Genomic DNA, 27,637 nt, shown 5'->3' with positions numbered 1-27,637 from the left:
AGCTTGAAGGTGTACTGCGACCACCTGAAGGTTTGTTGTCTTTTGATGATCAGCTGTAAAGAGACCCATGTCATTATTCTTATTTTCCTCAATCAAGTATTTTGGTAGGTATTATTTTCTGATCTGCTGTTCACGGTGTTCTTTATGACTTGCCTGGTTGACTAATAAACCACCGGAAAGCGCAACAAAAGCTATATTTTAGTTTCATAATTTCATATCTCACCTGTGCCCACAGGAGGGTCCCAAAGCCCAAGAGGGTGTGGTTTTCTCTTCAACATTTAAGAGGTTACACTGATCATAAGTAATCTGTCATCTTGCCTGTCTTGAAAAAGATAAAGACTGGAGTCATTTGGCCACTGTTTTCCACTTTACATTAATGATATTGCTTATATTGATATATTCTTTAACCCCATTAATGTATTTTAACATTAGATCGATATCAGTGTAAATGGAGAAATTTATAGGCTATATAATTTATGATCATGTAATTTGTTTTCTTTTGTTGGCAAATCCTTTGAATCTACTATCGAACTCATTGCCAGACAGCAGTAATGGCAGAAACGTTGTCTTCTACTGCTTGGAAACTGTTATCCACACAGCCACAGTGCAGTACAAGACAGCCAATAGGCATAAAGTATTTGTATTAATTTGTCATTTAGAATAAACAAGCCGTACAAAATTCAGAGTGGGTAATGAACTTTACTCTGTTAAAATCCACTGCCATTTTTTGTATTTTATTAAATCCACAAGGAGAGAACTTGATAAATACAAACAGTAACACTTGTTTGTGTAATGCGTTACATATGGCAGTGTTTCCCAACCACTGTGCTGCAGCACATACGTGTGCTGTGGAAGATTATCTGGTTCCACCTGATTAGTACTCTTAGCCAGCGGTCCCCAAACCTTTCTTTCTGTTTACATGAAAACTGCACTTTAGTATGTAGCTGGTTAAATGTACAGCAGCTGTGATTTAAATTTCATACAGACAGTAGAGGCGGTTCTTACCTGGGTGATGCAGGCTCCAGTGAAGGCCACAATGACAGCGACCACGTTGACGGTGAGCTGGAATTGCAAGAATTTAGAGATGCTATCGTAGACGTTTCTGGCCCACATAACAGCCTTGACTATGCTGCTGAAATTGTCATCTGTTAGGATGATGTCAGATGCCTCTTTGGCTACATCTGTGCCTGCGATGCCCTGTACACCATCACATGTAGGTTAGCTTATGAACCTGCCATTATTCTCAGAACTTCTGATGTGCTTAAAATGTTGTAACAAAGTATAAATAATTCCTAATATGCATTTACATCTACTGCAGTTACCATAGCAAAGCCAGCATCTGCTTTTTGAGGGCAGGACCATCGTTTGTACCGCGACAACCTGCCTCCACTCAAAAACTGTGCTGTCAGTGATTCCTGGATAGACACGCGATACGTGAGGACCACTAGAAGCTCTAAAATGTCTCCTAAAAGGTACAATTTTAACACCTGAATTTCCGGTGGACCTAATGTTTGGGATGCGTTCAATGTAGGGAGAACTACAACAAGGAAGGATGAGTTCAACTTTTGATGTTTGAGTTCAAAGACCTTTTATAGAACACGTCTTACTCATCCAACGATACCTTGACATCAGACCAGAGCAGCAAAGGATTAAACCACCAAACTACTGATTAGTAGATATCCTGATAATCCTGCTTCCACTCATGTCAGACAAATTAGTCACCGATATATTTGAATTGCCTTGTTGCCTTACAGCAAGAAAGTCCAGAGCAAAGCAGAGAGAAAAATGTGGTATTTACTGGTGCTTTTTAGCTCTTATATCTGAACCTGTCTGTGCTCTACTTTACCAGTGGATCCAGGAGGCAGTGATCAGATAAGTTCTGACCTGCTCTGGCAGTTCTCCAAACTAACCCTACAAATGTTCACCAAGGTCTTTGAATGAATGGCTATTTTTACAGCTCACCATAATCTTAGAGGTGTAGGCACAGTTGACCCCGATGCCCCGGACCAGCAGGTCCAGGATGTTGGCAGGGATATGGTCTGGCTCTGGCACTGCTTTGTAGTGTCTGTTTGCAATGAAGGCTTGCACCACTGTCATACGGTTCATAGTTAGTGTGCCCGTCTTATCGGAGCAGATGGTGGTGGCGCTGCCCATCGTCTCACAGGCGTCCAGATGGTGGACCAAGTTGTTGTCCTTCATCATTTTCTGATCTAAGTGAGAGCGGTGTTACCCAAGTCTTAAGATTTTATTTCATTAACCAAAAACATCAGAGCAGAAATTATGGTTGATCTAATTTTGTTTAATGAACATCAAAATAGTCTTAGTAGTACTATTTTAGTGGGGGTCATAGTTCCAGCTTAGCAGGAACACAATAAATAAAACTGTAAAAAGCACACCCACACACACTCATGCAGTTTTAAAAATACTAAATAGTGAAAACATTCATCTGGGAGCTTTCAAACATTACACTGCCGTGTAAGTTTCATGTGAAATAAAACATTTAGTCTAACAGACTGAAGAGTTCCCGTTGTCAGACTGTAATGCCACATACAAATACACCTTGACTGAATACGCTAGGGAGATGGTGACTGCCAGAGGGAGACCTTCAGGTACAGCCACCACGAGCATCGTCACACCAATGATGAAGAAGTTGACCAGGAACTGCACATAGATGGGCACACAAGCGTAGGACCAGACAACAACCTGGATCCAGAAGGTATCAATCAGGAAGCGAATGATGAGGATGAAGACGGTGAGAGCCGACATGATCAGACCTGAAGGCAGAGAAAGAGTAGGAAATTCGTCTGTGAACCTGACTGAGGGTACAAAAGGTGTTGTGGGTTTGCTGTGATCTGCACTGGACAAGGTTTAAAACAAACTTATACAGAAGCTATAAAATCCTTCTTACTGAGTCCTATACAGTCATATCTTTGCTATTGCAGATACAGTAGGCAAGTCGAATCCGTGTGTTTGATCAGTTGGTTGGTTAGCGGCTAGTCTTTTTGACCAGTGACTGTGTTTTCACGCCAACAGTTAGGAGTTCACCTCCTAAGGGCAAAACATTTTGTCCTCTTAAATAAAAAGTTTAAGAGACAAAAAGGATGAGTTGTTTAGAGAGTCCTCATCCTGCTGTGGTTTGTATATCCCAACTGTGCATCCTTGATTACAGCTCCTCCTGGAGCCTCTTTACTCTCCTCGGTCCTCCACATGAATTTCAGGAATTAAGGCAGACTTCAGCATAGCGTATTAGGTTTGAGTTTTCTCATAGGTAGGAGACAAATCAGACAAAATTACTTGTCTTGTTGTCATCACAGTCATGGTTCGACAGTTCTCTAGTTAGTGTTGCTTATGACTCTGCTGTTCCTGTTTATTTTTCTTCTTGGCCATATTAGTCTTTTTTGTGTGCAACCTTTTTATGTCTTACCTTGTTTTTCTGGTTGAATTAATTATTTAGATTTATTCTGTCCACTGCGTCTGTGTTGCTTCCTGAGTTGTTAGAGTAAGAAGCAAACACAAGAACAAGGGAAGACTGGACCGCGCTCACTCTCCCAATTTGTCCCTCATGTGTATCAGATGTAGACTTTGTGGCTGTTTCAGTTCTATAAAATTTTTAGTTTGGGGTTTTTGTGTGTTTTAAATATTCACAAGCATGATGATGTATAGATGTGTGGTCTATTTCTTAGCAGAGAGGTGGGCCCATGCTCTCATATGCTGTTGACATGTCTGACTCTCAGTCTCCATCATTTATCAAACTCTGTTTGTACCTGCTTGGCCGATGTGCACAGCCAGCCTGGTGAGCTTCCCTTGCAGGATAGATTTCTCTTTTCTCTGTACGGGTTTTTTCTTCTCTGGTTCACTCTCAGTTTCGAGTGGTTGCATCTCCACAGCGGGGCCGTCTTTGTTTTCTGCTACAGTCGACAAAAGAAATGTCAATAAGACATTCAGCTTGTTTGTTTTGTTGTTTTTCCGCGTTTCCTCTTATAAAGGCTCTCCCTTAATTTTTTTTTTATCCTTGTGTGCCTAAATATACACTGATTCTTGACTTTAAAACCCTACCAGGAAGAGAGATAGGTTGTTACTCTCAGACCCTGAGTTTAACAGAAGTGTTCACTATGATGTGTGTTGACTGACTGCAACCTAAAGATTTTTTTAATCACTGTTAAAGTTTAAATAACTGGTGAGTGAGAACAGCTTGGATGTTAAAGTACTGCTCAGGCATTTTAAGCAAACGAGAATTAAATGACTTATGCTGTGCTTAAAAAAAAATGTGTACATATATATTGCATCATAAAAAACACAAAGCTGTTTTTGGAGGGTGGTGTTTTTGGCTGCTGAATTTTTTTGATGTTGTGCTTTTGCTAAACTTTCAAACATGTGTCTGTTTATCTGAACCAATCATGCTTACATGTGCAATCACTCACTTCTAAGGTCTTATGAGCCAGCCAACTGATATCATGGTTATGTTAAGCTGAGCAACTACATAAATGTTATTAATGCATAATAACATAATCTTAATGTTATTATGCATTTTCTGCATTTTCATGAAATGCAGAAAATACACTGCACAATGCCACTATTCATTCACTCTCACATTCACACACTGGTGGAGGGAAGCTACAGTTGTAGCCACAGCTGCCCTGGGGCAGACTGACAGAAGCGAGGCTGCCATATCGCACCATCGGCCCCTCTGGCCAACACCAGTAGGCGGTAGGGTAAAGTGTCTTGCCCAAGGACACAACGACCAGGACCGACGGATCAGGAGGATTGAACCGGCGACCTTCCAGTTACAGATGCGCTTCCCAACCCCCTGAACCACGGTCGCCCCAACATGAGGTCTTTGTCAAGTTTCTTCTTGACATGATCCAACTCTCCAGTTATGGAACTCTCGTCGACCTTAAGATCATTGCCCTGGCAATACACCAGACAATTACATCCACGCTCTTTGGTTCTGTCCACCAGTGCAAAAGTTTTGGCGCGAGATATGTGAAGACTTATCAAAGTGTCTGAAATGTAACATTCCAACCTCCCCCTTAGTGTGTTTGTTGGGCAGCTTAGATAAATTCACTTCAGAAAAGAATATAGCCCATATGATTTTCACTGCCCTATGCATAGCCAAGAAAACAGTCCTCATGAACTGGAAAAATAAAAATAATCTTAATTCTAACCAATATAGAAATTATCTATTAGATTACATTAGTCTTGATACAGCCTCTGCCACCACATCAGATCAATTGCTCTGGACTCCTTTTATCAGCTCCATCACCTAGTGGGGGTGGGGGGTCATAATTTGGTCCCACCTTCACTGTTGTGATTGGTGTGGGGGTAGGGACAGGCTTAGGGCGTCGGGGGGTTCCCCGGAGGCATCTTCCTTGGGGGGCTCAACCCGGGGTAGCGGTCATGTCCGGTTGGGGGCTCTGTTGGCTCTCAGGTGACTGTTTCCTCGCGGCTGCGTGCAGCGGGGCTAGGGGAGGGTCTGTGCTGACGGACGTGGGTTACTGACCTGGTAGCCTGGCTGGCCCTGGGTGGGTCCGGGATGGGCGTGAGGTTCTGGGGGCGCTCTGTCTCTGGGCTGGGGCCCGGGCCGGGCCTCGGGGGCTTGGATCCTGGTTGGTGTGTTGCCGGGGTTGTGGGCGGGTGGGTGCATGGGGGCCCGGCCCTGGAGCAGGGTGCCGCCGGTGCGTCGAACCACCTGGGGGGCTCTTCAACTGGTGGGGGAGATGGTCACATCTTGCAGGAGCTTTCCTCTCTTCAGGAACTCTCTCTGCAGGAGGGGGAGATACAGGAGAGGTGGAGGAAGATCTCAGCCTGGGCGTTTACTGTCTTATGTAGTCTGGAAGATGAGTGGATGGTGGGGTGGGTGCAGTTTTCTCTGTGGTGGGGTTGGGTGGACTGTCCCGGGCTCTGTGGGGCCGGGAGGCGCTGCTGCACTGGGCCCCGGTCTGGATGGGCCTGGGCCCCCTTTCCCTGGCGGGTCGCGGAGTGTGGGAGTGCCTACTGGGGTCAGCGGGGGAGCTGGCCCCAGGGAGGGGTTACCTGCCCCTCCCTTCCTTCCCTCCCCATCTCCAGCTGCCTCTCTCTTCCCGCTCCACCACAACCACCCACACATGCAGGGCCTTGGAGTAGGGGTATGTCACCAGGGTGCAGAGGAGGCGACCCCCCCCCCCCCCCCCTCTGTCCCCTTCTGGCTGCCTCTGCCTCAATTTTATCCCACAACTTAGACATTCACATTATTCACACTCTCATTACACATACATATAGGATCTTGGGGGTGGGCACAATCACGGAGTCCAAATTACCATCAGGGTGTACACCTCACCCCTGGCGTCGTTGCCCACCTCTCAATTTTAAATACACTTAGACATTGAGGGCTATCAGGAGGGACTATGCGCTTACCTGCTGCTCCTTGGCAGGTAGCTCCATGCCCTCCTGGGTTTTAATTGCACCTTAGAACACACATGCATCAACACTACAATGAGCGGGTGGAGGGAGGTTTGGAGTCTTCTCCCACCCCCATTCTCTGCGGCCTGCTGGAGCGGGAGGGCTAGGTGGAGTTGGCCGTCCGACTGCGGTCTGGAGTGTGGGGCCTCCCTGCTGCTACGGAGTCGGGGTGGTCTGCCTCTCCCTACCGCAGGGAAAAGGGTAACACCACCTGGGTCTGGGTGCAGTTCCCCCCTCCAGGGGCAAGGGTACCTAGACCCGGTTTGTAGAGTACGCTTGGGGAGTGTGATCGTGTGTACAGCGTCTCTTTATGTCTGTCTCCACGTTGGTTGAGTGTGGAGTAAGTGCATATGAGAGCATGAGGGTGGGAATGGATGTTTGTGTCTGTGTGTGCCTGTATGTCTGTGTCTATATGTCAGGTTGGGTATCAGACGCCACCTCTCTGGGGACACCTTAGGCCCTCCAAGGTTTGGAGGCCTATCTCCACCTACCACCACTTCCCCTGCCTGTGGCGGACTCCCTCAGGTGTCGGTGCGTTGGTGGTTCTTTGTGTCTGGGGGTGGGCGCCCAGGTACACACCGGCTCACTCCTTGGCGGCCGCTTATCGGGGCCTGGAGCCTGGGGCTCGCTCGGGCCCCTTCGGGGGTGGGGTGCCCCCGGCCTCTCGGCCTGGGGCTCGGTCACTCAGGCACAGCTGGCGGCCGGCGGAGCTCACGGGCGCGTCACTGCAACTCCCCCTGGCTTCTGCTCCACGGCTGCTGAGTGAACCCTCATCTGGGACTCTCCTCAGCTCTTACTGGAACAGTGGCGCGGCTGCCCCTCTGTTGGTCTTCCATGGTTTCTTGTGTTCTGGGGGCCTCTGGATGTCTGGAGTTTTGATCTCCTCCATACCTGCTTCACACCCTGGAGGACGGGGCTGTGGCCCCCCCACACTCCCTAGCAGATCGTTACATGGAGAAACCTTTGGAATACAAACGCGCTGATCCACACAGGTATGCACACGGGTGTTCACTGCTCGTAGACCCAAATTACACCTTTCTTGGCTGCTACTTCGAAGCACATCTGTCCTGCGTGCTGCACAACAACATTGAATATTTAGTATTTACTGCTGTTTACACTTAGCTAGATTAATGCGATGGTGTTGTGTTTAGTATGTTGCTTTGTTTCTTTTTTTTTTTGTCTTTTTTGCTTGTTTTCTATTTTCTCTCAACAGGTGATCCAGGAGATTTTTTTTTTCTCCCCCCCTTTCTCACTGTCCCTCTCCCCTTCTGTTTTTCCTTTCCTTCCTCTTTCTTTCTCCCTTTCCTATCTCTCACTCATGTCTGTCCCGTCTGTAACATCTGAAAATAAAATATAATAAATAATAAAAACAAAGATCGACCAAATGGACCAATACGGCAATGCCACGATGATCCATTTGGCAAAGTAAATCCATTGGGTATCCTTGTTGGTCTTCAGACAACAATTCTGATGGCTAAAGAACCAAATGGGACAGGCGGGAAAGAAAAAAAAAAAAAGATCATTGCCCTGAATCAGGACACCGTCAGCAGGGAGGAGGTCACCTGGAATGCCAACACCTAGAGGTAATAACTGTTTCGCCACGTGATTAACTTTTTGTTTGTTTGGGTTTTGGGTTTTTTTCGTTGGTGTCTTTGGCTTGTTTTTTGCCTAAAAAGTTAAAAGGTCCCCATTTGGATCCTGGAAGGAGATATAAATCCCTTCAGGGTTGCATCAGGCACTCGCAGTAAATCAAGCATGAGTTACCCAGGTGAAAACCTCTTGTGAATAAGAAAGCAGCCGAAAGTAGTTTTCTTTGCTGTCTTACACTTTCTTACATGACATTCTGCACCAACCTAGTCTTTATGATAATGTGTAACCTTTTAGCTGTTATTAATTCAAGCATGAGCAGAATCACTCAGATTGGAGAAATTTAATATAAAGAGATAATTAAATTGCTCAACTAGCTAAGAATCAACCTTCGTCTACAGATGGATGTTAAAACTATCTTGCTGGTACAGACTGACATGTGTTCAAGTAAATAACCTGTAAAAGAGATTTTTATTCTTTCATGTCATATTTTCTGATGGGGTTTGGGGAAATCAAAGTTAATATATATTCTTTAAAGTGAAGCATTAAATAAATAACATCTCTGGTATCATTACTGATGGTCTGATAAGAGAGTGTTGGAGTGAGTGACTCATAGAAATCATGCTTCGACAACACCAGCTGTGTGAAATCAAATTTCTTACCATATTTGACTTGTGTTATATCACCAACCATGATCTCGGACACTTTGATCTGGATCATCTGCCCCCACCCCCCAGATCACTGTGAACTTCTACGCCTATTCAATGCACTTCTGGAGGCCACGGAACTGCTTTTCCTTACTCCACTCATTGAAGGCCGTCACTAGTGCCACAACCATTACAGACAGGAGAATGGCAGCGCCTTCGATCCATTCAGCCTCTGCTTCACCTTCATTCTCCACAACGGTAGCTCAATGCCGCAGTCTGCAGGGTGTATGAATGTGAGAGTGAATGAATAGTGGTATTGTAAAGTGCTTTGGGTGCCTTGAAAAGCGCTATATAAATCCAATCCATTATTATTATTATTATTATTATTATTATATACACAGGCTGAAAGTTTACTTTGATGAACAGGCACTTCTGAACACCACACACACACACACACACCATGAGTGCAGTGTCACACGCCTCTTGCTAAGCCTGCTGGAAAAAACTGCTTTGTGCTTTTCTGTTCGAGACTCTGGCTTACAAAAATCTAAACTCCTTCCTTATTTTGAGTAAATTAAATATACTCACTGTGTCTTTCAGCACTGGGTGGATGGTAAAAAGAAAGGCCAAGCGAAATGATGGCTGCCATAACCAGGATAATGAGAGTGATGTCCTGCAGGGCTGCCCACACCAACTCCAAAAAGTTTTTTTGGCTTCTTAGGGGGGATAACATTTGCTCCAAACATCTCCATCCTCCTTTGTAAGTCTTCTGGGTTTCCATCCAAACCTGCAGCAGGAGTTACAAAAACATTACAACTTCTATTCACTTCTATTCTATTTTCTATCCAGGTATGCTTTTACTGCGTTGGCAGCGTGTTTGGGATCAAACATGCAGCCTGTTTTATTCTTGTCACCATGGGGTATGTTAGTATATCTGAATCAAACTTGTGCAATCTGCATACCTGCCCCCATTTCTCTATTGAAGGAAACCCATTTACCTCCTGGTGACGTGTAGATGCATCTATGGCATCAGTTTCACAATCCTAGATAACTGCCTTATTATCGCATTCACAAACCACACTGCCCACTCGCTCAGCAGGGAATAACAATACCGGAGAGGGATTAAAAAGGTCAAAGCCTCCTTTCTATTCTCATTTGGTATTTTAGTATTTCTTCATCTATTTTTTTTTTTTGTTTTATTGTAATTCTAAGCATTCTGTTGTTCGTATTTATTGTTGTTATACTACTCACATGTCCTGATGTGTAAGTTAAGGAGCAAAGTGCCACATATTTCAGCAACATTTAAAATATGATTGGACTGCTGAAGAATGTAACTCGTGGTTTCAAACAGCCTTTAAATACACACAGTATTTGTAAGGACCTAGTCTCTAAGACTGAGACTGTTTTAAGACAGTGACCTCACATTTTTTTAATCCCCATTAAACAATGATTAAATTAGTCATCAGGAACATCCTGAGAAGTAGACTATTATTTAGAATAAAAATATTTTACTTTCACTAGATTTAAAGAAGTGATCAGACAGATCTGTTGCTTTGTGGGGTTGAGAAATACTTTCTGTTGGTATAAAATATAAGATTACAATATTAATTTGTCTAATAAAAAATAGCAGCAACATGGCAGCAGCTAAAAACTACGGTTTCATCTGAAAACAAGTGAGTGATGGATCTGAGGCTATGCTCATCTTTTGTATGCAGCCCATAGTGGAAGTAACATACCTCTGTTAGGTGACAACTTTAGCCTGGCACACAGTACTTTACTACACTCCTGTGTAGTAAAGCCCGCACTTATGTTGTGCTGACTCTACAATACAAAAACTTAGCTGAGTTAAAATACAGCCAATGCTAGAATAAAAACTCTTAAAGCACTTCAGAAGGTCTGGAGAACTGTGGCTTAAAACCACCTGAAAAGAGTTAGGGGGGAAAACAGGTGGCTCCTTGGAACCAAAATATTTTTTAAGGAGTGGTGACTCATTTATTTTCAACCAATTTCAATTTCAATTTTATTTCTATAGCACATTTAAGAGTCACAGGTACAACAAAGTGCTTCACAGACGAGCCATATTTGCAGATTTACAACAAAAGAAAACAGTCAGCAACAAAGAAATACAGTTATAGGATGGTAATATTATAACAAGCACGAACCGGGAGGAAATTATACTAAGTAGTTTGAAAGGCGAGCTTAAACAAATGGGTTTTTAACCGTGATTTGAAAGATTGAATAGTTTCCGACGCACGGACATCAACTGGCAAGCTGTTCCAAAGTTTTGGTGCAGCAAAAGCAAAGGCACGATCCCCTTTCGTCTTTAGTCGAGACATTGGTTGCATTAGGAGCCCCTGATTAGAGGATCTGAGTGCCCTTGAGGGGATATATAAATTAAGAAGGTCAATCAGATAACTAGGTGCCAGGTTATTTAAAATTTTAAAAGTGTATAAAAGGATTTTAAAAACAATATGGTATTTGACAGGAAGCCAATGGAGGTTAGCTAGAATAGGAGTGATATGATCCTGTCTTCTAGTGCCGCTTAAAAGGCGTGCAGCGGCATTCTGGACTAATTGTAGGCGTTGGATGAGGGACAGTTGCAGGCCTAGGTAAAGAGAATTACAATAGTCCAGCCTAGAGGTTATAAAAGCATGAATGAGCCTTTCAAGGTCCTTGTGTTGTAAGTAAGGCATTGCCTTCGAAATTTGGCGTAGTTGAAAGAAGCTGGTTTTTACTACTGCAGCCACTTGCTTATCTAATTTGAGGGAACTGTCCAGCACTACTCCAAGATTTCTTACAGTAGACGATAGGTGACTGGCATAAGAACCTAAGGTCTCCGATAGCTGTTTCAACGGCATGTGGCTACCAAAGACGATCATTTCTGTTTTATTTTCGTTGAGGGTGAGCGAATTATGCAGTAGCCAGTCTTTGACGTCACACAGGCAGTTAAGCAACGGCAATAGCGGGGATTGGAGATCCAGGTCTAGAGGGAAGTAGATTTGGATATCATCCGCATAGCAGTGGAAAGAGATATTGTGGTTCCTGAAAATTTTTCCCAGGGGTAACAGATAGAGAGAAAACAGTGTTGGACTTAACACAGACCCCTGGGGCACACCACAGCGGAGAGGTGCAGAGGAGGAAGAGTGATTTCCCATAGAGACAGAGAAAGACCTCTCAGTTAGGTATGATTTAAACCACGAGAGTACTTTGCCTCTAAGACCAACTACATGTTCAAGCCTTGAAAGGAGAATATCATGGTCGACCGTATCAAAAGCAGAGGACAAGTCTAAAAGAACTAAAACCACAGGGCGCCCTGTATCAACAGTTACGAGGAGATCATTAAAAACTCTCAGTAAGGCTGTCTCGGTACTGTGGTGGGGTTTAAAACCAGACTGGAATTTTTCATTGATTCCATTTGCCTCTAAGAAAGATTGCAATTGCTTAAGAACAATTTTCTCTAAAACTTTAGCCATAAAGGGGAGTTTAGATATCGGCCTATAGTTTGAGAGGACATTTGGGTCAAGATTACTTTTCTTAATAATAGGTTGGATAACTGCATGTTTAAACATAGCGGGGACGCTGCCTGATAGCAGTGATGAATTCATTAAAAGTAAAATCCAGGGTCCTATAGTGTTCAGGGCATTTTTAATAATGCGAGAAGGAAGCACATCATGGCGGGAATTAGAATTTTTCGTTTGGGCTATTATTTCCTTAAGGGTCGAAAAGGAGACAGATTCAAACTGTTCTAGTACCGCCAGGGATTCGAACGTTAAGGATGTGTCTTCAATGGGTAGATATGAGGATCTTAATGCTGTGGTCTTATCTGAAAGATAGTTTAGGAATTTTTCGCATAAAGCTTGGGAGGTCTCGGTCTGGGTGGAGAGTGGATTTATTAACGAGTTAAAAATGCTAAAAAGGACCTGTGGCTTATGGCTATTAATCGCGATGATCTCTGACAGGAAGGAGGCTTTTGCAGTTTTAACAGCCTTCTGATATTTCTTCAGACAATTACGGAGAATGTCAAAGGAGATCTGAAGTTTGTCTTTCTTCCATCTCCTCTCCGCTTGGCGGCATTCACGTCTGAGGGTACGGGTATGATCATTCATCCATGGTTGGCGGGACGGTTTGGGGCGTTTGATCTTTAGGGGAGCTACAGTGTCTAAAATAGAAGTACAGGTGGCGATAAAGGAGTTAGCGAGATCGTTAACCGATGTAGCTGTATCCCAGTTAGCTTCGCAGAAGGCAGAGTCAGTCAGAGCCATAGAAAACTGAATAATAGTCTCTGAATTAATCATGCGTAGGTTTTGCACAGGACCTTCACGTTTCAGCTCCAAATTGCACACATTGACATTAAACAAAACCGGGAAATGGTCCGAAATCCCAGGATTGTAAATGTCTGTGATGCAGATGTCCAGACCGTAGGATAGTACCAGGTCAAGCGTGTGGCCTTTAATGTGGGTTGGTTTGCTGACCCACTGGGTAAGGTTAAAAGCGTCTATGAGGGCTAGAAAGTCCTTGACCAGTGGGTCCGACTCGCAACAAACATGAATATTAAAATCGCCAGTAATGAGAGTATAATCATAGTTAACCAAAAGGTTTCCTAGAAAATCAGCAAACTCGTGGATAAAATCCTTATTGACTTTTGGTGGGCGATATACTACCGCACAGAGGATCGGGGAGGGGCAGATCAGCTCAAGTAACTGCACCTCAAAGCTAGAGAATATGGCAGGGGGAAGCTGTCGGACACGAAATTTGTTTTTAAAAGCCGTGACTAGCCCTCCCCCCCTGCCAGAAGTCCTAGGAGTGCTGATGAAGGTGCATTCTGGTGGGAGAAATTCCGATAGGGGGACAGACTCACCGGGCCGGATCCAGGTTTCTGTCAGGAATAAGAAGTCCCGCTCGGAGGAACGGAAAAAATCATTCAAGATAAAAGATTTGTTCGCCAACGATCTGGTGTTCAGCACAGCCATCTGAATCGTAGTCAACTCATCGTTATTCGGAACACGTCTCAGCGGACGTAGGTTGCTGTGGTTTACGCCACCACCACGAGCCCGCATCCAGCTTCTAATTGGGGGGTGGACGACTGGTAGTTCCGGGTTAGCGAGTTGTCCGACTTGGCGGGTCCATCGATGACGAAGTAGTCTGATGGTGTGCTGATTGTGGGAAGAGAATAAAGGTTAAAAGATATCCGAGATGGTGTGATAGTTGGTTACACCATGTAGTTTCAAATAGGTTTTGATGCGAATCCGGATGCCGCTCCGTTTTCCCCGTCGTCTGGGCCGTTTCTTGGCGGGGGGGAAGAAAGGCAAGCAGCGTATGCATGTAGTCGTGTCTTTAGGAAACGGGATGTCGCTTCCCGGCTTCCAATACGGATATGCAGGTTGATGTTTCAAAGGTCGGCGATCCAGCAGCATTTGACGATCATAAACAATTAGTGTGGTTCCATCCCGGAAGCATACAAAAAATAGAATAGCTAACAACAGAAAAAGCTCGGAGGAGCGAAGACGGCTTGCCGTACACACTGGCGCCATTTTCCTCCACATATAACCAAATCATGGTCTTTTTCAAAGCCTTTGCCAATATAGCTTTTATACTTATAACTTGTATGTATTAAAGTACATCACCAAAGACAAACTCAGAAATTAAATGTTATGAGTTCGTTTACATTTTAGGACTAATTTGGTTAACATCAGTTGCCAGTGGTAGTTTGTTTAGCTAGCTAGACAGCCTTCAAAAGTCGCTATTGGGTTGTTTTAACTGCACATTTACACTTAAGTCATTTATATTAAACCTATACTTCTGTGTGACAGCTATGTTCTCACTCACCTTAAAATGAATATAATTGCTGTAAACTGAAATAATATGATTATTTCTCTGCCTCGCCAAAAAAAAACTGCATTTACAAACTATGGCAGCAACTGATAAAAGCGAAATGAGAAGCCGTTAGGGTCAATAGATGTGTTTCGGACACAAATTGTCCTTTTTTTCATTTCTTAAAGAAAGGCATTTTTATTTAAAAAAAAAAAAAAAAAAAAAAGTCTTAATAAAGTCAGCAAACATAAAATCCCTCATGACACCTTTTTACGCCTGGGAGCGTTAAGGGTCTCGAAAAATGCCATAAAATTTGAACATGCATACTACACTCTTTGTGGTCATTGAACGCTGCTTTTCCTGCCTTTCGAAGAAAACTACCATGGGTAAAAACTGTAATTTTATTACATTTATTTGGTTTATATGATGTCATTTTTGTAAAATGCTCTTCAGAATCTTCCCTAATTTGACTGGACCTCTGCAGTTATTGAGCAACTAAAGATCTCTAGACTAGAACTATGTGTTGAATGACCCTTTTTTATTTAGTGATGTATACCCAGATGATATAGGTGAGCATTTCACTCTCCTATGGTGTGGACATCATTTAACTGCAACATAAAATATTTATTTGCAGTTGTCGTAGTGCAATATGTTGCACAGCTCTTGCCTTCTTTCCCTCTGTGAACTTTTGTGTCTGTTAGACGTGCAGCAGCTGGTACAGTGTTAGACTGATGAAAGAAGGGTGACAGCAGGATGGAGGGATGGGAGATGTTACTGGAGTGGAGCGCAAGAGGGTAGGGGGGGAGGTTGTATCAAACACTAGTCTAATGAGCCATCTGTAGTGGCAGCACTGTGGAGGTTACACCTGACCTGCTAACGTCAAACAATGTCACACAAGAAGACACCCATAGGCAGTGTACCATGTTGGATGAGTACATTAAAAACAGCAGGATCAACTAATGCGAACTTGAATACAGCTCACACATTTGTTTCTAAACAAGAAGTCCAAGCACTTTTACAGTACATTCATACAGCACACACCCCAAAGGAAGCTTGAGGCAGTTTGAGGTTCTTTATTGATATCTTTGATATTCAGCAAAACAATAGACTGATGAGATGTCCACGTGTACGCCAACTTTTGTCCTTTGGCAGCTGGGAGAAGCTTCAGCGCCACACTGCAGAAGAGGATAAATGAATGATCAGGTGTACAGATGCTTGTATGTTACTTAAAATAACGAGGTTCATCTAAACGAACTGATCTTCTTAAGGGCATTCCTCTCTTGATTATGTTTTTCCAAAAAGAAAATTATGTTCTGCATCTTTAAAACAAGCATAAATAAATAAATAAATAAATAAGGTGGCAGTAATGCCTAAAACAACACTGTCACCTGTAGATAAAATGACCTCCTGTCACTGAGTAATCGTTGTTTGTTATCATTATGACTGAGTGCTCGTTTGGCGAGTGTAACCAATGTTATTTTTAGTACCTGTAACTTACAAATGTCCCCTGAACGCATCACATACAGGCAAAGTTACTGTTACATAACACAGACAGCTGTACAGCGCAGCAGGGATGACATTTTTTCTAAGCATCCCCTGGTCCCCAAGGAATGGAGAAGTAAAAGCCTCGGGCTACAAACAAAACAGAAGTGTTTTTGAGGCATTTAATGGCTTTAAAATTCACAGGACAGGTATTGCGTATTTAAAGCAGCCAAATAAAACTTTAACAAACAAACTGAAATGAGCAAAACCAGCCAGGAAACTAATTGAAGCTTTGATTTGTTTTAAGTATTTTTTTTAATCTGTAGAACAACAAATATGACCTTGACATTTGTGACCTATTAGGTCATCACTGTGTGCAAGTTTCACTAGATTGTTACCTTACTGCAGGAGCATTCTTCTGCAGCACTTTATAAGGAAGCACTCCTTGAATAACGGCGGTTGCACACAGTTTGTTTGTCTACTTAAAATGTAGCTGTGCAGATTGTGCAGAGATCTTCTCATCCAAACAACACGACTGAGTAACATTTGGCTCAGCAAACCAAAAACAGCTAATTACTTGAAAATAAGACGATAAAGGATAGGCTAAAGGTTTGGTGATTAGTTGTGAGAATAACATTTAGGGTTAAGCATGGGAATGCATTAGTGTGGATGGAGACTCCCATTGCGATGGCCAAGAAAACATGCTTGCATATATGTTTGATTTTCCCCACACACACAGTGAAGCAGCCAGCAGTCCCTCTTGAGGAAATGTTGGCAATGGAGACCAAAAACACAAGAACCGCTCATCCAATAACTTCAAATTTGGCACTGCACTTATTTGGGTCTTGAGGAATTCATTTGCCAAGTCTGAAATAGATTGAAGAGCTGGTTTTGGAGATGGGTAGAGAACAGACGGAGGGAAATTCAGAGATTTGTTGATCTGCTAGTTGGATTAATTAGGATAATGCACTGATTTCTGTGAGTGTGGTCTCGAATGTTACAATTCTTTTGTTTCTTTGTTAAAGCAAAGCGATACATTGCATTTTGCAGTCAACATGACTTTTCTGTCTAAATTACTTTCATTATTTATCATCATCTCTTCTCCATCTTCTCACTTGGGTCTTCCTACATTATATCCATTATTGTAAACGAAGCTGGGCTGTAAATCACAGCCAAAGCATCACCCCTCCATTAAGGTCCTGCTCATAATCACGCTCCAGAGCATAAACTAACAGAACATGATATAGACGAGTTTTGAGAGTATTGGGAATTGATTCCCAATACACTTCAGGGACTCTCAGAGGTTTCTGATCACCCATAGCAGCATGATCTGCATGATGTGCATCTACATCATTAGTCCATGTGGATGAGGACAATGGGTTAATTCGAAATGGTCCAGTTTGGGCATGAATGATAGAAATACTCTAATGAATGTCCAGAGAATTGGGCAAAGGGAGAAAACCACATAACTGCATTATTTTAGCACTTCACCTCGCATTTCCCAACAAACAAAAGAGGAATCACTGGTGCATCTCCTCAAGTATCCTCTCTGTCGGTTCCACTTTCATGGAAGCATGGTTATCATCCATCCCTGCTGTGCATGTCCACGCAGGCAGAAATAAGCATCTTCTCATGGGGAGATGCAGTGAATTCTGGTAAACTGACGCTGAGGAAGCAAACGCTGGCCTCTGTGCTGATGTGGAGCTAAACACTTAATGGAATTATTGTGCTCGGTGTCCTCAAAGAGCAGCCATCTGCCACATTATCAATGCCTAGGTTAAACAATCCAGTGCTCTTTTCTATCCAAAGGCTGAATGCCCCAAAGCCATGGAAATGGGGGCATAATGCGGCACCAAAGGCAGCAGAGTGTTTTCAGCTTTCATGTCGGGCCAGTAACAGAAAGAGAGGGATGAATGGGTGAGCTACAGGCTAAGGAGTCGATTTGTGAACTGGAGCACTGAATAGACGCCTCATCGATTGAAGAATTGTGATGATTACAGGGTTCGCTGCTGTGTAGTAATGCAATAGGCAAAGCCATCACAGCCTGTAGTGTTATCTGGCCAAATGATGTAGACCCTGCCTCGTTAATAGCGGCCATCCATTCTGGGCAAATGGCTGTGAATTTATCTAACGTGGCCCTGCGACGCATGAATAAACAGGAAGATGCACGCGTACACACATCCGTAGGGAAAATACACATGACGGGGGGGGTGTATTCTTTTCCTGAACATCCACTGCAGAGCAGTTCAACCTCTGGGAACATATGAGAGTGAGGACAGAGATAAACAAACCTCTCACACTGTAACTCCATGATTAAGCGCACATCCATTTTTAACAGCCGTCTACAAATGAATTACGCTGGTCGTCAAACACAGTAAGTGCTCCCTGAGGAAAGATGGAGAGAAAAGAGTGGAGGGTGCTCAGAAAATGCCATATTTGCCACATTACTATTCATGTTTTTTTTTTTTTATCCCCCACCCATTAATTATCCTCTAGAGCGGTCCTCAAAAAATGAGCTTGTGTGAAGAGCTTCTTCATGTTTGACAAAAAAGAAAAAAAGTCCTTCTCAGGATAAAAGCATCGACTTACCATGGTCCACAAAGTAATTAAGAGTCAGACGGTAATAACTCTGGTGAGAGAGAGGAATTAATAGAAACACAGAGGATTTCTTTCCCAACTTTTAGAGTGATTATTTAAATTGTTTCATCCCAACTTCTACTTTCAATTCATCTCCCTTTCTTTGTTACTCACTTCCTCCATCATTCTGTAGAACCTTTGAGGAAAGGCCCCAGAACATGCCTGATCAATAATGTGCCAGCAGAAAAAAATAATTTATTCTGTTTTTTCTGTTTTTTGCTTTCAGTTGCTGTTCCTTTCCTCAGATCGATGGATTTCAATTCCAGCAGCAAGGCGTTGTCGTCTGGGCCTGTAACACTCCCGTGAATGGGTGGAAACATGGTGCATGGCTTCAAACACACTGTACTGTCCAGCATTACTGCAATAAAAGATTAGCTTATAGTTTTGGCGGGAGGGTTAATGACCTAAACTCGGCATCAACACAAATGCCCCCTCATCATTACTAAAGCACCTTTATTGCTGCTGCTGTGATGAGTTTATATCTGTAATAATGCCTGTGGCAGCGCTCTGTTGTTGCTCCTAGAGAACGTGGGAGTCGGTTATTATTTTGGGGAACAGTCAGCTCAGAGTCGTCCCATAACAGGTGCCATTAGCATTCCTGTGCTGATGTTGGCAGTGATTAGAAGCAGGGCGAGAGGGTGGCCGGGGAAAGTGGAAGGGTGGCTCAAAGGGGTAATGGGTGCTGACTTACAGCCAGTGATGAAGGAACGACAACATTAGCTGACAGAAGGTCTGGGACAGAGGCCAGCTCGACCGGATCGGGAACACACATCCCGGTTTTTGCACCAAACACATTTCTGGTTCAGATGAATCAGGCTACGTTTTAAAGAGGGAACTAATTTGACATTATTCTCATTTTAGAATTATAAAATGTATATCCACGTGACCCATACAGAGCCAGAGGGAAAGAAATGGTGTATATGTTGGGATGATGAGTAAGTGGGTCGTTCTCACTATAAAATCTTGCTACTTTATGAATACTAACGGCATCTCACAAAAATTTATAACGTGTCTTTTGGCTTGATTGCAGTGATGGACTGTCCCGCAAAATTGAGTAGACATGGACCTTCCTCATGAAGATTATATCATTGCTGCAGTTTGTTTGAATTATTACTTAAAAGTACATTTTCTAAATGATCCCTCACAGATATTGGTAGGTGCACCTTACTAGTATTGGGTTGGACCCCTTTTGTCTACAGAACTGTCCAATTTCTTTATTGCACATATTCAAACAAGGTGCTGGAGACATTCCTCCGAGACTCTGGTCCATGTTGACATGATAGCATCATACAGGTGCTGCAGATTTCTCAGCCTCAGATCCATGATGTGAATCTCCTGTTGCGTGCTCTTTTGTATTCAGATCTGCTTACTGTGGAGGCTATTTGAGTACAGGGAACTCACTGACATGTCCAAGAAACCAGTTTGAAGTGAAATAAATTTTGTGAATGAGGAGATGAGTACACTGGGATCATAACGGCATGGAAATGGCCAGCAACAATAGGTTAGTGTTTAAACAATGCTCAGTAGGTACTAAGAGGATCAAAGAGTGCCAAGAAAATATATCCCAGAAAGCTGGATGATCCATGCTGGAGTTTCAGTTTGTTGTTCTTAGCTGACACTGAGTGTCACCCAGTGTGGTCTTCGGCTGCTCCACCACATCTGCTTCAAGGTGTGTTGTGCATTCAGAGGTGCTCTTCTACATACTTTGGTAGAAATGAGTGCTTATTTGAGTTACTAATGTCTAATAATTAATCAGATTAAAGCAGACAGCTGCTGCTCATCAGATATGTTCTCTTCGTAAGGTCATTCTTTGTTAATCCTAGAAATGGTTGTGTGTGAAAATCCCAGGATACTCAGAAATACTCAGACCAGCTAGTCTGGCACCAAGTTCCGGTTCTGATGCTTGGTTTGAACTTTAGGAGGTCGTTTTTGACCATTTCAAAATGTGTAAATATAATAATAATTTGGTCGGCTGATTAAATATCTGCATTATCCAGCAGTTAAAGGTGTACATAATGAAGTGGACGGATAAACAAGTGCATGAATACTGAAAGCATGATTTTTAGAGCTGATTAGAAAACATTAAAAAATAAAGCAGCGCTAAGTCACACATCAGGGAAGAGTGGAATGAACAAAAACAGATTTTCCTTTAGGAGAATCTCTGCGGGGTCTTTTCTGTTTAGTTTAAACATTTCAACAACAACTAAAGACTGCATATTGTTCAGTCAATTTAATGACTGCTGCGTGAACATCAATACTGTTTGTGGCTGATAAAGCGCTAAAGCTTCTATAATGCATATTTTTAAATGGATCAGATGACTGAAGGAGATCTTTATCCTGACAACCCTACAGAGAATTCTACTTTTCCACTGACCTTTTGTTTTATAATTCAACAGGAAGCTCATTTCAGCCATCATTAAACAACATACTGACAAAACTAGCAGCTATGGGGTGAACATACTGCAGCATTAGCTACTAAAAGGCCAGCTACATCCCTCAGGAGTTGGAAATGCAAAACAGCCCTATGAGAACGTCGATTATGATCATTTCACTCATTAGGTCACCAGAAACATATTTCATATTTAATGATAACATTGTTCTGTGTATGCTGCGCAAATAGCCTGCTTTAAAAAGGACATCATTTGTAAGATCATTGTTTGTTTTCCATGAGTGTGAGTCACTAAAAGAATCTGTTAGTACATTAATCAGTACATTTTCAGCTCCCCTACACTTTTGAATTGGATTCATCTTCCTATTTCAAGATGATACAGTAAGTTCATCTCTGTGTTAAGAGCATAATTCAGTGAGTGGGATGACTTGCTAATAATCCCCAGCCTCTTTCCCAGGAAATCTTGCTGTGTGGGTAAACAGCTGTTCAGCTGGAAAATTGTTTTAAAATCCGTCCTTTTGGCTTGTGAGAAATGAGATTCCTGGTAGCAAAAACAGCAAAAACAAACGGTAAAAAATAGCATGAACGCTTGAGCTGAGCAACATTCCTGGTTCAGTGTATGAAAGCCTTCAGTCAGCCCACATGTGTTAAGCTGCTTTTATTCTAGACATTAAATTCTCTCAAACAAAATTAAAGCAAACATTATCTAAGAAGGTGGTGCAGTGTTCAACAGTATGCCCTCAAAGAACGTCCTGAGTTTGACTCCACCAGCCAGCTGGGACCTTTCTGTGTAGAATTTGCATATTCTCCCCATGCATGTATGGATTCACTCCATGCAGTGGATTTTCTATAGCGTGGTATCTACAACTGTAGTGAGACCGTAACCCTTTAAACCTTTGATAACACTGGCCAAGCAGTCCTAAAGTGCAGCCTCCTTTACATTCCAGCAACCGTCACACAGGCATGGAGATCGATTGATAACCACCTGGCAACCACCAGTAAAGAGTAAAAAATGAGTATTCACCACCTGGTTTTGAGTGGTTGCTCCAGTCATGCAGGCCTGGAAACCATGACCCCATGGTAATGACCAGCTGCTAAGGGGAAAAGTGTGTAACTGTGTGGTAGTGAGAGGTTGGTGAAATTGGTTGCAAAGTGGTGTATGGTGCTGCACTGAAAACCTCGTGATTGTTTTAGCTGCTAGACTATTGCTGTGTAGTTTGCAGAGAAGGCACCAACTCATCTACAAACACTCGCCTACTAAGCAGAGGACAACACAAACCAGAAAGAAGTTTGACTTTGAAAGAGAGAAGTCACCTGGTTTGGTTTACATCGCTCTTTTTCAAGTTTCATTACCGCTTTGTGGTTAATTATCAAGTGTTTGCAGACAAATCTGCATCTTCCATGCAAGCTGCAGGCAACCATCAAGCCTGTACAGATTACTCTGATAGTGAACAGTAATTAAGAGATTACAAACAGGTTTTTGATGCAGCATCCTTTTTGCAACTACCTTTACCCAGCAAACCCACACAACCAGGTCAGAGAATACACTTGTTTTTTTCCAGGGTCAGCAACCAGTCCCTTTTCCTCAGAGGTTGAAATAACGAGATACCAAAAAGACATGTCCGTGACGTTAAAGCTCAGGCTTTTTAATGCTCTAAACTCTGTTTTGACAGCTTTTTGTTTGTCTTAGATCTGTATGATGTCAGCAAGAGCTGATTAAAAACAATACCCCGCCCACCAGCTCTCCATAACTTAAACTTGTGAAGGATAGCTGATCAAGAAAAAGTGGCTTTAAGCCCTATTAGCTTAAAGCTTCACTATGTCCCATTATAAGAATTACTTATAGCTTTGTGTGATACTGTAAAACGAACAAAGCTACTCTGGTAAAGTCTGAGAAAGACTATCTGGAGGTTGAAATGATCCATGGCTGAGTTCTTAAAAAAGGACATGCCTTTGCATTTTTTTTAAACAGACATGGTTCATTACATCCAATTTGTCCAGTGCTTCACTGGTTCACAAGATTGCACCGATGATCAATTACTGCTGATTAAATCATGTAAAAATCACCGGAGACACCAAGAATACAGAAGAGTTTTGTTGGGTCTGTGTTTCCACAAGCCCCGCTAATTCTAGAGACTTATTCATCATGAAGAAAACAAGACAGTCGATCGATCGATTATTTGCGCAAGGGAGGCCTCGTCTGTGTCCACCACAAAAATGACCCCCAGATCTGACCTCCTCCTGCTACCATTTATTGAGAGACAGTTCACACAAAACACGTCAGAACAAAGCCACGCCCCCTTGGTTCTAAGACAGACAAAGCATTTTATGTATATGTGTGAACTTCTGTAAGTGTGTGTGTGTGTGTGTGTGTGTGTCATAAACCCAGGAAGCTTACATCAAAAGAAACAGATCTTTCAGATAGGATGTATCTACAATAAAACCTCCCCCAGCACAGAGTGGTTGGAGAGGTGGTCAGGATCAAAGGAATGGCTTTGATCCTACTGCTTGAACTAAGACTGTACAAATTTAAGAAACACAATGGCAACATTCAACAATTAGACTTAACCAGTTTAAAGAATAACAGAAACATTTTAAGCATATTAAACACTTTCCTTGAAAACAGAAGCAGTAGAGTGTTTGGTTACTGGTGAGTAGAGCTGGGCGATAGAACGATAACGATATGTATTGCGATATAACTTTTTCTCGATAGAAAAATTGAACTATTGCGATAGACCTCGCCGCTCTTGTCCTCTTAAAAAAAAAAAAAAAGTCAGCCAATCCAAATTAAGTAGCGCAGAGCCGAACCAATCACAGCCGCAGCGTCACGTCGCGTGACTTGTTACATACAGCACAAGTGCCAAACCGCACATGTGTATTTGTTTGGGAAGCAGCCAGCCACCGTACCGCCCGGGTAATGGAGGAAATGAGTGTGCCGACTAGAAAAATCAACCGAGCGTGACCGAAGGTTACCGAATAGAAAACAGATGACGGTTCCAATGCCGGAGAGATTGTCGAACAGAAGAGCCACAGAAGTTCCGTAGTGTGAAGGTATTTCGGCTATTTCAAGTCTGACAAAAAACAGAGTAGCGTGCACTGTAAATTGTGCCGAAAGCAAGTCTGGAAATACAATAAACTGGTGCATGCGCTACGTCCACACGCACCCGGGTATTTTTGAAAACGCAGATTTTTCTATGCGTTTGCACCTTTCGTCCACACGTAAACAGCGTTTTTGGTCACTGAAAACGAAGATTTTTTAAAAACTCCGGCCAGAGTGGATATTTTTGAAAACTCCGTATTTGCATTTACATGTGGACTAGAAAAACGGAGAAAACGCAGCGTCAAAGGTGTGCGCATTTTTTGACGTCACACTGTGCGCCACGTTATTGTTTTGGTGAAATGAATTTCTACAATACTGTTACTGTTAATTCTACTCTCTGCAGTGTTTAAATGCTTACATATACACACAGTTACTGTCCCTCCACACATACGACTCGGTTCTGCTTCTATGCCCCAGCTTTGTTTACTTTTTCCCACTTCTAGGCTTCTAGACTTCTGATTGGCCAACATTTCTGCACGGTTAGGAATCTAGCTCCATCTGCTGCTTTGGCATGTTCATAGCAGCGTTTTCCTTCATTTCTGCCTTTATGTGTGGACGGGATTATTTTTTAAAATGAAAACGGAAAATCTCCGTTTTCAAAAATACCCGTGTACGTGTGGACGTAGCCTCAGTCTCTGACTGGAAGCGCTAATTCGTCATTCGCTTTTGTCAGACTAAAGTAACTGTTAAAACTGTTTGAAAAGCTCAGCTATACAACAAGGAGAGATTGAGAATTTCCTTTTAGTTCTCAGTTTATTTGATATTGACAAAAGTTAGTCAGTTTTGTCTGTTCTTCTGTAAAACAAACTAAGATTTATTTTTAGAATTAATATTTTGTTTCTAAGTGGAATTGACAATTTAGTCTGTTTCGTTTGTTCTATTTTGAAACTTAAACGCTTTAGCGGCTGCCTTTTGTGTAGTTTGCAATATTTGCCTTTATCTGAAAAAGTCTCATGTTTCTTTAGTACATCTACCCTGTTGAACTTATTATGGGAAATAAATATTTAAATAAAAACAAGCTGCTGATTATTTCACATTTTACTTGTGAGCAACGGCACATTTAAATCTTACAAATATAGTTATTTGGCTTATATCGTGATAGATATCGTTATCGCCTGAAATGAAGAAAACATATCATGATATGAAAAAATCTTATATCGCCCAGCTCTACTGGTGAGTAAAGAGGCTTTTTTCTTCCTGTTTCAACTGAAATCTCACATCAACCCATCATCTAAATGTGTACAGAGAATGACAGCATTACTATTTCCACTCAGTTCCCAAAATAACGTAGCCTGCAGTATATTATGGAGGCTAAAGTGCAAAAGCCTGGTGACTCCATTATATATGAAAGTAGAGATCAGGTGGTATTGAGTACTAAAGGAGGAGGTTGAGTGGATAGCTTAGTGTGTATTGTAGTTACTTTGGGAGACGGCTCTTAAAATCATAACTTGATTAAACACACAAACTAAATGTCAAAATAATAGAAATCATAGAAAAGCAACTTAATTCTTCATGTTGCACATGTATATGTATAAGACGACTAGTACCACGTTATACCGAGAACTCAACCCACAAATAAACAACATCAAAACCCCAACGTTTTTTTGAACACGTTTACATGTTGTAAAAGAAATTGGAAATTATAACACCTCGTTAAAAATGTGACACCCACTTCAATCTTAATCTGACACAACAGAAATGATGCAAAATGCCAACTTTTTATTTTTAATTCAAAAGTTTTCATTACTGTTGTTTTCAAAGTGTAAATATATCTGCTAAAACAGAACAATGTAAAAAGGGGAAAGCTATAAACATATAGGCCAGTGGAAAAAATTAAATTTCTTGCTTTGTTTCTCTCCTCTTCCTCTTTTTTCTTCTTTCCTTTTTCACTCCCAGAAGGATTACTCTTCTTCATGTTCGCTGACTTGCCTTCGTTGTTGTCATTTGGTTTGTTTAAACAGAGGCATGAACAGCACGAGGAGGCGTGAGTGAAGTCAGACAGGAAGTCGGGTCTCTCTGTCACTGCAAACTTCGCTCATTACCGCTGCTGTAGTTTCAGATTTGTCAGCCCCTGGGGGGGTCTCACACTGGCCTGGGGCCCAAAGCAGTTGCCTGCCTTTCCTATAATATGCCCAAATGCTGAACTTGTTCTTTAAAATGAGTAAAAAACTATATCATTGTTTTGCATTCAAAAAATTAACAGTGGCAGAGACAATACAATAGCCCCACGGACAAGTTTATTACAGTGCCATTGTTCACTGTAATTAATGTCAGTTTCAGACTTATTCAGACTTTCTGAAGTAGAGGAGAAGTCATTATCTCTTTACAACAGAAGTGAAATAAGGTGCACCTTGATTCAGAATAATGGGATTATAAAGTACCACCACTTGTTTGGTTGCTCATCGATTGTCACTGAACAAATGCAGTTGAATTATTTCTCACAGTAGCACCTTTGTTTATGACTTCCATCAGCAGCATTTTTTTCCTTCAGGCAGTGGCATATTGGCATTGTGTCACCACACCACAGCTTTACTCTGGACTAGGGATGTAACGGTAGTAACCAGACCGAAAAGCAGCGCACGTTTCGTTGCTTTATTTCCCCTGAGATGTCATACACTTTGAATTCTAGCCAATCATTTTACCTTTCCAAAGATAGTAGGCGGGGCCAGGTACGTACGTTCTTTTAGAGCAGAGCTACAGATTAAAAATGCCCAAGGCGAAGCGGTCAAAAGTCTGGCTGTACTTCACAGTAAAAGATGCAAACTCAGCAGCCTGCAACAAGTGCTTTAAGGTGATACTGTGCAAAGAAGGTAACACCTCGAATCTGATGAAACACCTGGCGACGCATAGCATTTTTTTTTAAAGCTGAGAAATTCACCGTATTTGATAGCTTGCTGCAAGACCTCACACCGAGCACATCTACTGCGGGTGTGGTGCCTGTTATCAGACCCGGAGTTTGCAACATCCCCCAAGAACCCGAAGATTAGAGTCCTGGCCCCTAGCCCTGCCAAGGTAGCAGAAATGATGACTGCGTGAGTAGCTTAACCCTTTAGAGCCGGTCGGAGCGGGCACACTCTGTTTTACGTAACTATTTTTAAATCCCGGTAGCTCTGCAACCACGTAAGCTAGCACAATAATTTTTTTTGCATGTGAAACCGGAGGAGTTGTACTTACATCTTATGCCATCAGCTTGTCCTAGGTCACGGTTTCCTTCCACATAAAGCTTTGCAAAAACTGCATAAAAAGCGCTTGCAGGAACAAAAACATAATATTCCAGAAACACGCTTTGCCGATCCGATCAGCTGTTCATAACACTTCCTACGTTGGAATAGACGTCAGCGCGAACTTTTGCATGTCCGCCATTACCTGCCCGAAACCGGAAGTGACGTCATTTTCGCGGAAATGTAGTCTTTTTTTACCATCAGGGCCTATACTGGTCTTTTTAAAAGTTATGTTTGACTTTATGACTTTCTGTGTCGTTTCTGGGATGCTTAGGACTCATATTGCACTGCTGGAAATAGTTTATTTTGATGCACATGCTGCTTT

General features: G+C 42.4%; 1 pseudogene; it reads right to left on the bottom strand.

The window, feature by feature from the left end:
• Window positions 1–212: 212 nt before the first annotated feature.
• Window positions 213–27,380, bottom strand: LOC146551859 (plasma membrane calcium-transporting ATPase 1-like; annotated as a pseudogene).
• Window positions 27,381–27,637: the final 257 nt, after the last annotated feature.

This window comes from Mchenga conophoros, linkage group LG19 (genome assembly GCF_057382185.1).
Source record: "Mchenga conophoros isolate Kocher_MC1m ecotype Shallow Benthic linkage group LG19, M_conophoros_male_GT1.1, whole genome shotgun sequence".
Classification (NCBI taxonomy): Eukaryota; Metazoa; Chordata; class Actinopteri; order Cichliformes; family Cichlidae; genus Mchenga; species Mchenga conophoros.
The sequence above is the reverse complement of the archived record's forward strand: the minus strand, read 5'-3'. Positions and strand labels throughout refer to the sequence as shown.